Source organism: Monopterus albus, unplaced genomic scaffold (genome assembly GCF_001952655.1).
Source record: "Monopterus albus unplaced genomic scaffold, M_albus_1.0 scaffold40.1, whole genome shotgun sequence".
NCBI lineage: Eukaryota > Metazoa > Chordata > Actinopteri > Synbranchiformes > Synbranchidae > Monopterus > Monopterus albus.
The window spans coordinates 1,943,383-1,951,896 of NW_018127920.1; positions in this window are offsets into that span (position 1 = coordinate 1,943,383).

An 8,514-nucleotide genomic window follows, 5' to 3' on the forward strand; every position below is an offset into this window, starting at 1 on the left:
ATGATGTTTTTGTGCTGTTAATCATTTGGCATTCACTGTGCTCATAATGACTTTCTCACAGAATGCTGAAAAAGAATGTGTTTAAAATGTTGTGTGCTACCAATTTGTAAAATAATGTCTATTTTTATATTGCAAAGACTTCCCAGATAAATACATCACATTCAAATTGGAAATCATTGCCACAGTAAAATTGTTAGTGTAGAGATGCTCTTAAATCACCAGGTAATAAACATATCTGAATAAATGCCACACTATGTATTTGTTTTGTCTAATTATTAAAAATCTACTTAAGCCGTTAAAAACAAAAGACAAATTTAACATTATTGAACTTCTGCTAAGTTCAGTACTCAACTATGAAAACCTATAAAATTATGAGGCAAGTTTTGAGGCAACTTGTTGTTGAAACCCTGCTCCAGGTTGTAATAATCTGACAGGGAAACAGCTGCAGACTTCACCGCTGACCCTGCTGCTTTGTGGAGACTTTTCTTTTTCTGCCCCTTTCTTATGTGTTCAAAGACAGAATCTGAGACCCTCTTCCTCTACTGTGGTCTATGTCTATGCAGCCTTTCACTTCCCACTCCTGGTCGTGACAAGGACACCACAGGGCTCTCTGCTGCTGTTTCTCTCTATAAATGAGAAAAGTCTACTTTTACTCATGTAGAGAACATTGAAGTTCTTTACTTGAGTATTTCCATCATATGTTACGTTATAGTGCTCCTCTTCTGTCCAACAGATCTTGTCACCTAACATCAGTGGGGGGTGCTCAGGAATCCTCTGGTAACGAAATGAGGGAAAATCCCAGCAGGAGATTAACACCACTGGTTTTCAGCTGTTGCATATGGATGTAATGTTCAGATGTAGATGGAATGTTTGTATGTTGTTTTAGATTGTAGCTAAATGCTATTACTATATGAGTTTTTTTTAAAGAGAAAACATTAAATGAATACTTTTCTGAAAATATTCATGAACTTCCTGACATATTGCCTACTTAGGATGTTATTTAGTAGGAGAACTACTTCATAATTATTAAATTGTCTGTATTCTGTCTGTACATGATGTGCAGATGTTTAAACACATACACTATATTGCCTAAATGTGTCATAAATTATGGTTCCATGAAAAGACACCAGTGTCCGTCAGTCAGTGGTTACATCTTACCAGCAGGGGGCATGAGTCAATCAGACAAGTTAATGGCAATGATTTTTTTTTTAATTGTCTCCAATCAAGACACATTTCACTGCAATGCTAATGCAGGTCAGTTGATAAGCTACATTCATTTTCTTAAGAATTTTTCAACAAACTCTGTGTTAAAGGGATCAGGTAGATAGATTAGGGTTTTTTAGTATTGACCTTGTAGGAAGACATTGCGGAAAACCCCTGCTATGTCTGCTTTTATTCTGTGCTATTGTAGTTGTTCTATTTAATTTCCCTTTCTTAAGTGGTTTGTTGTGGTTGTGACCCGGCTTGGTCAAGGACACACGTGAGGACACTGAATGCAAGCTGTTCAGCACAAAATCTCTCAATTCTTCTCTTCCTATTGTTGAGCATGAAGCCCTGGCGCTGTCACCAGTTTACACAGCTCTCCTCTGTGATACAGATTAACTAACTAGTTAAATATAAAGGTGGTGACTGTGTATCACAGGTGGAAGAGAGGATTTTAAACTCTTTTCATCTGTAAAGCCAATGACGAGATCAATTTTATTTGATAATGTTCAGTGATATGAGGTGGTTTGTATGGAATATTATTGTTAGTGTCAAAACTATTGAGTCAAAAAAAAAACCACATGAAATGTTAATGAATTCTTAAGTTAAATTCACATCACCAGCAAGGTTTTGATGTTTTGTTGAAAATATACCACACAGAAGCAATAAACATTTAATGCCTGAGAGTCTTTTTTGATTAGGCCATATATTAACAATAACATGGTTTGCAACATTTTCAGCATATAGTATTAATTAACGGTAACAAACACAGAAAAAAGACTGTGGCATTTATAAACTTTTACAATCATTCCTTGATGTCAGAATTTTATTTTTCTGAAATATTTATAAATGTCAGCATAGCTCTACAGTGCACGTGCTGTCATGTAACTGCACCATAAATTCACATAGTCTGACACCCACTTGGAATAAAAACACAGACTTTAAGACTTTACTTAGTTAATAAAAATTCTGGATTAAAACAAAACAGCACAGCATTATCCAGCTCAAACTAGCTCCTGTCTGCCAACCATTAATGATGTACCTTGACTAGCATTTGTGCAGATTGGGAGCTGTGGCCCTGAATCCAGTCTGTTGCTCTGCTCCTCCTCTCTGCTGTTTGTAGAGTTACTGCTGCTGGATGCACAATTATTTGGAACATTTAATATAGTTTTATTTTTTAACTTTTCAGCCACAAGTATTTGCATGCTTTTCACTAGCTCCATTTACACAGAAATCACAGAAAACTTTTGATATTTTGAAGGCGACTTTTTTAAATTTGAACCCTTTGAACCCTTTGAACTTAAAAAAGCTGGCAAACTGCTGCTCCTGTGTTCATTTTACACAGCTGCAGAAATCCCAGTTCTAGTGAGCCTTATATCAAGAGGTTCATATACTTCACAGCCAATCTGAAAACAAAACAAATGGGTTATTTTCTGATTTTGTTTGATGTATTTAGAAATGAGAATCAGGAATTAGACTGTCCTAATATGTGAATCCAGTTTCAGCTCTGTGTGCATTTTAGCTGCATTCACACAAAATCCTTCCCACAGGGTTCTGCAGACGTGTTAATTTGCGTTTCAGAATGTAACCACAGTGAAAGAATCACACAATAAAGTTTTAATTCTCTGATTCGTGTTGTTCTTGCTGACACTCTCTTTCTCCTCATTCACTTTTTAGCGGTCTCTCTTTCACACACACAGACCTCCAGTCCCCAATTCTGCCTCATCACGTTTATACAGGAGGTGGGGCAAACTTGTTTCTGCAAAAATGCTACCTCTCATTTTGAAGGGTCAACATGACTCCCCATGCTGCTACAGTACCTTTTATACAGAACAGTAAGGCAGAAAACTGGAGGACAACTCCTGCATTGAATTGGTAGTGTTAAAAGGGGCTGCTACTATTTATGTAAAGTGAGTCAGCAACAGCCCACTGCTGTTGGCAGAGCCATGAAACCGAACCCATTCTCAGTCCTTGGATGTGACACCTCAAACATTTTAGTGTGTGTTCCTCAGATAAAATGGTTCCGTTTCTGGATGAGACATTTAGAGCATCCATCAGCTTTTGGAAGTCATGACACCCCTTTCCTTTTTTCCAGCAATGGCCTCAACAGCTGTAAGCCAAGCTTGTGTGATGTCCTGGCCAAGATCACCAGTTCTGCTTTGAAGCGATTGGATTCTGACGCGCTAGTCTCAGAGAAACTGCTGCCAAGCCTCCTGGAACAATTTGAAACTGTGAAGTGATTTTGGTGTAGTGGCCAGACCAGGTTACTACAAATTCTGAGTTTATCATGCACAGTGGCCTGAAAAGCATTTCCCCCATATACAATCAGCTTTTAGTGAGAGGTTGTGTTTTTAATAAACTCAAGTGTCCAAACAAAATAATAAGAAATATGCTTAACAGCATCTCATACCCTATTTGTCATTACAGAAATTCTATTTTACAAATCTACTCAAAGGAGACCACATGAAAAAAAGGAGTCATATTTAGCAAACAGAAAAAAGTCTGCACGCCTCTCTGCCTCAAACTGTTGTCAGCTTTTCTCTAACTTACAGCCCAAAACATTCCTGATGTCATGAACATGTTGATTGCAGTTATTATTCATGACATTCGCACACATAACAAGAAACACACTAACCAATATTGCATGAAGTGAAATAAATGCTTGAAGAGCCAACAAAGCTACATCTGCAGTCATCTCTCCTGCCACTATTGTTTTGGCTTGTAGACTAGCAGCGCAAAATGTATGTCACAGTTGATGTGGAGCGACATTGCATCTTGCCTCTGGAGCAGAATGCCAGCCTGCTGTCTGAATTTACAGGCTGGATTACAATTATACTGTCCTTAGCTTGATCTGTATGAACAGCACAAGGGTGGGATGTTGGTGACCCTTTGGAATGGCAGTAGCGTGGGATCTCAGTGTCAGAACGACCAGTATATACTTTGTTTGAATATCACAAACCCTTTTATTATCAGAATTTTATCTGTGCTGTCCAGTAACATGTGTTTGTATTTATTTATAGTAACAGTGAGACAACAGTGCCATCATGAAGTCATACTGTAAAACACAGCATTATCCATGGTCACATTTAAAAACACTGTAAAAGAGAAATACCAGGACGTTTAGTGTTTAACGGAATGAAATAAATGAATTAGACACAGTGACCCGTGACATGCATTTAATGGTTAATAGCTACAATACAGTAGTGACAATATGTACTGTTGACTGACCAAAAATCTGTTATAGTTTAACATTGCACTGCAAAAAGACTGTGTCAAACAACATTTTTAGTGGAAACATAGAGTAAATCTGCCATAGAAGCTGGTGTTACAGTTATGCCAAGCAAATGAGAGCCAATGGACCATGACGGGAAGAAGCCTGACCCTTCATAAAAGGCAGATTCTAAAACGATATCCTGGATATAAGGTAAACCTGTAAAGTGAACTTTGTATAGAAAGGGCAAAAATCAGACTTTTCACAAACTGGATTTCTAATTAAGGGGTTCATCCTACAGAAATGTGTCACGCTGAGTAACGCTGGCCACAGGGTCTCCATTTGTTTCCACTATGGTGAACCCGCTTTGGAGGTGCATTCTGGGAGTTAATTTTATCTGCCTTCAGGAGGTAGTACTAAAATCAAGTACCGGTACCAGGAGTGTGAGGGGGGAGGGGGGTGCATGCACGCAGTAGCTGGTGATTGGTTAAATGTCATGTCTTCACACCTCAAGCATTAGCATTACAAGCACTGTGTGTAAACACACAGCTGACTACATGTGTCAGAGGGGAGCAGCCCCTCCCTCCTCTAAACAGATACCGACAGAGAGAAAATACAGTGGTAAAACAAAGCAGGACGGCTCGCATCAACCCCAGAGGCTATGCTGGGTGATGGTTAAAGGAAGTATAGAGTTAATCGCTTGTTAGGTTCCAATAGTGGAAACTCCAGTAATCAATGGAGTCAAAAAAGCTCTATAAACTGCTGACATATGAAACACTGAATGGGTTTAGGACTACTCTGACTATTTTTACTTATATCATCTGAATGAAATGTTTCCAGTCACTTCTACAGTCCCAACTGTTATTGTATCTACTTATTATATATACACCAAGCAACTGCACTACACTACTTGTAAATGAGTCCAAAGAATTCTGCATGTGTACAATATGCCCAAGTGCAATATTCCACTTATCTCCTTATTTATTTATGAATTTATTTATTTATTTTATTGTCTCATTTTAATGGTCAACATTTGAACTAGCTTCTTCCTTTTTCTTTTTCATCCTAGTATGAGATTTCAAACATTTTTCTTATTATTTATACTCTAGCATGTGTTAATGTACTGACAGGATTGTTAACTGAATGTCATTGTCTACTGTGCAATGACAATACAGGGATCTAAGTGTTTTAGTATTAACATTTTGAACATAAGGACATATAAATTAACATTCATTGCAGGGGAACGCAACATTATATAGCAGATGATCTTTCCACTCTGATAAAATATTTGAATAGAGAGTTTAGAAAAGATGATAGTTTGGGGATGGTGGTTACTAAGCAACAGACTGGATGTCCATGCACAATAGGTGGCAAAAGACATTGTGTTTAGGAAATGTAACTCACATTTGCTGGTTGCCAGATGTCAACTAATGTCTGTAATGTACAATAAACAGGAGATCCATTGAAGGGATGGAAGCTTGGATGTGCTTATCCAGGAGTAAATGTAAGTAACTAAGTGAAAGTTTATTTATATAGCACTTTTCTAAACCAGAGTTACAAAGTGCTTCACAATAAAAAGGAAAATAACAACAAAATAACCACGATAATAAATACAATAACATCGACATACACTATAACCCTTCAGTGCAATAATTCAACAACAGTTACAAGATTCAATAAAATCTGAGAGAAAAAATACCTAAAGAATGTGTTAAAATAGCTGGAGGACAGTGACATAACGCGAGTTGGGTCAGCGTCAGCATTAGTGTGTGGGCATATATAAAAATCAATGGCTACAAGTGTTTTGATGTGTGTCATATGTTACCTCTCTAAGGCCTTGAGGCCAGTCATAAAATAAATCACCTCCACCAATTCCTAAGAAAATGCATCTGTTTACTGCAAAATGATTGTCACTAGATAGTGAAGCTTCTCTGGTAAATACTCTGTATTTATAGTCTATAGATTACTCATATTTATAGTGCTTTCCGTCCATGGACGGATTATGAGTCAGTGGATCCCTGGGCACAGGCAGGCCCCCCCAGCCCTCCTACACAGGACCCCCAGGTAGATGTGGCCATGTTGTTTGTAATCATTTTGTGGGTGTTCTCTTTATGATTTAGCCTTTTTGTAGTCATTTTGCATCTCTCTGTGGCCATACCTCTTTTTATGGTTATCTTTCACCTCTTTAAAGTAAGTGTCTCCTTCTGGTTAATTTTTATTTCTTTATGGGTGTTTGGTGTCTTTATTTTTGTTTTGTACTTTTTTTAACTGAGCCCTATTGCTTTGTCATTTCATACAGAGACAAATGACCAAGGGCCCCTGACACCTCGGGCCTCTGGGCCTATGCCCAGCAGATCTGTGTGGTTATCCATTCATACATTTACCCATTAGCACACACTCCAACAGAGGCAGGTTGGCATGCAAGGCTCTGGTCCGACCATCAGGACCAATTAGAGTCTTGCATAAGGATTTGGACAGGAGGAGTCAGGGATGGAATCACTAAACCCTGGTCTATCTGTTGCATAGAGTTGGATAACAGGTGAAGATAACAATTTAATCAGCCTATGACAAATGCTGGATTAAAACACAATTCTCCACATTTCTATAATCATCCCTTCATATATTAAACAAAGACATTTGTTTCAGTGTTTCACTTGATGATTCACAGTTTACTTTTGATTTAAGTTTAGCACAGATTTTTTTTCCAGTACATTTTTCTGCCTTCAGGGCATCTCAGCCTCTGAGAAATTATTGCATGAATTCAACCAGATTCACTTATTTGACAATGAAGCTGTGCTTCCATGTGCAATATTCAATTGGCAGTGTTTCCTAATAATTCAGTTGATTAGTCTTTTTTCTTTTTAACCACCAAACCAACTCATGTAACACTGCTGTATTTTTCAAGGAAGAGAACAATGAAGCTCATCACCAAGGGATCAACAAAGTCTGTATCTGAAATCTTACAAATTATCTTCAAACTCTGCACAACATGGAAACTCATCCTGCTGCTTTCACCCAGAATGATTGCAGCACTATCTTCCTTTATGCACAAAGATCCTGCTAATACAGCAGAAAATGTTTGTAGGTGGGGGGTGGGAGCGTACAAAATGAACAAAATATAAATGATGAAGTCAAAACATGAGCTAGGCCTTAGTCCTTCCCCTTTATTTATTGTGCAAATATATCTGGGAGACAGAGACAGAGCTTGTCTGATGCTGGGGCTCCTCTGACCTGTAGCCATAGCACACTTGCAAAACAAAACTGTGCCAGAGACAAACAGCAGATAGACCATATTTCTTGGCCCCAGTGACAGGGGGCCTGGCTCAGCAGGGGCCCCTTACTCCACGGAGCCTGGCTTGTTCTCTGGTCTGTGCTCCCTAATAGTTGGATAAGCAGATATAGGCTAATCGAAGACCTTGCAGAGACTCTGGGAGGTCAGAGGTGAAACAGATTGATAGATAGAGCCCATCTCCCTGTATGCACCTTCTGCTGAGCAAACAGTCTAACAGCTTGGATGTGCTGTGCAAGTTTTATCAACTTTGACAGGGACAGGGTTAGGGTTAGCTTATCATAGCATTAAGGTGTCATATGCAAAGCAAAACGTAATAAAAAGTTATGAATGGAGGAAAGTGGAGCCTTGACTGACTTTTTACTAAAAAGACGCTATCGTTTTAAATATACACTCACATCCAACATGTTAATCAAACCAGACATCACATCAGCAGTTTAGAGTGATTTACATTTACTACATCAACACAACTTCCAAAATGGAATGTTGACTCTCTCAGGATCCCCTTCAATACCCAGCTAATGCCCGGGATTACTGGTAGGAATGTCACTTGCTGTACGTAGTCAGCCAAGGGCATAACAAACTGTACTGCTGCAGAGTGCCTCACAGTCCCTGTCACTCTGGGCTCATGTTTTCCACCACATATATGAAAAATTGACCATTTGTACATTTTTCAGGAAATATATATTCTGTTTACAATGTTATGTAATTGTATGTAATGTATGTGATTAGTGGAGAAATCAGCGTTCCAGTTGATAAGGTCCATTTATCTGAGTGTCCCCAGATCAAAAGTTTGTGTGTGTGTGTGTGT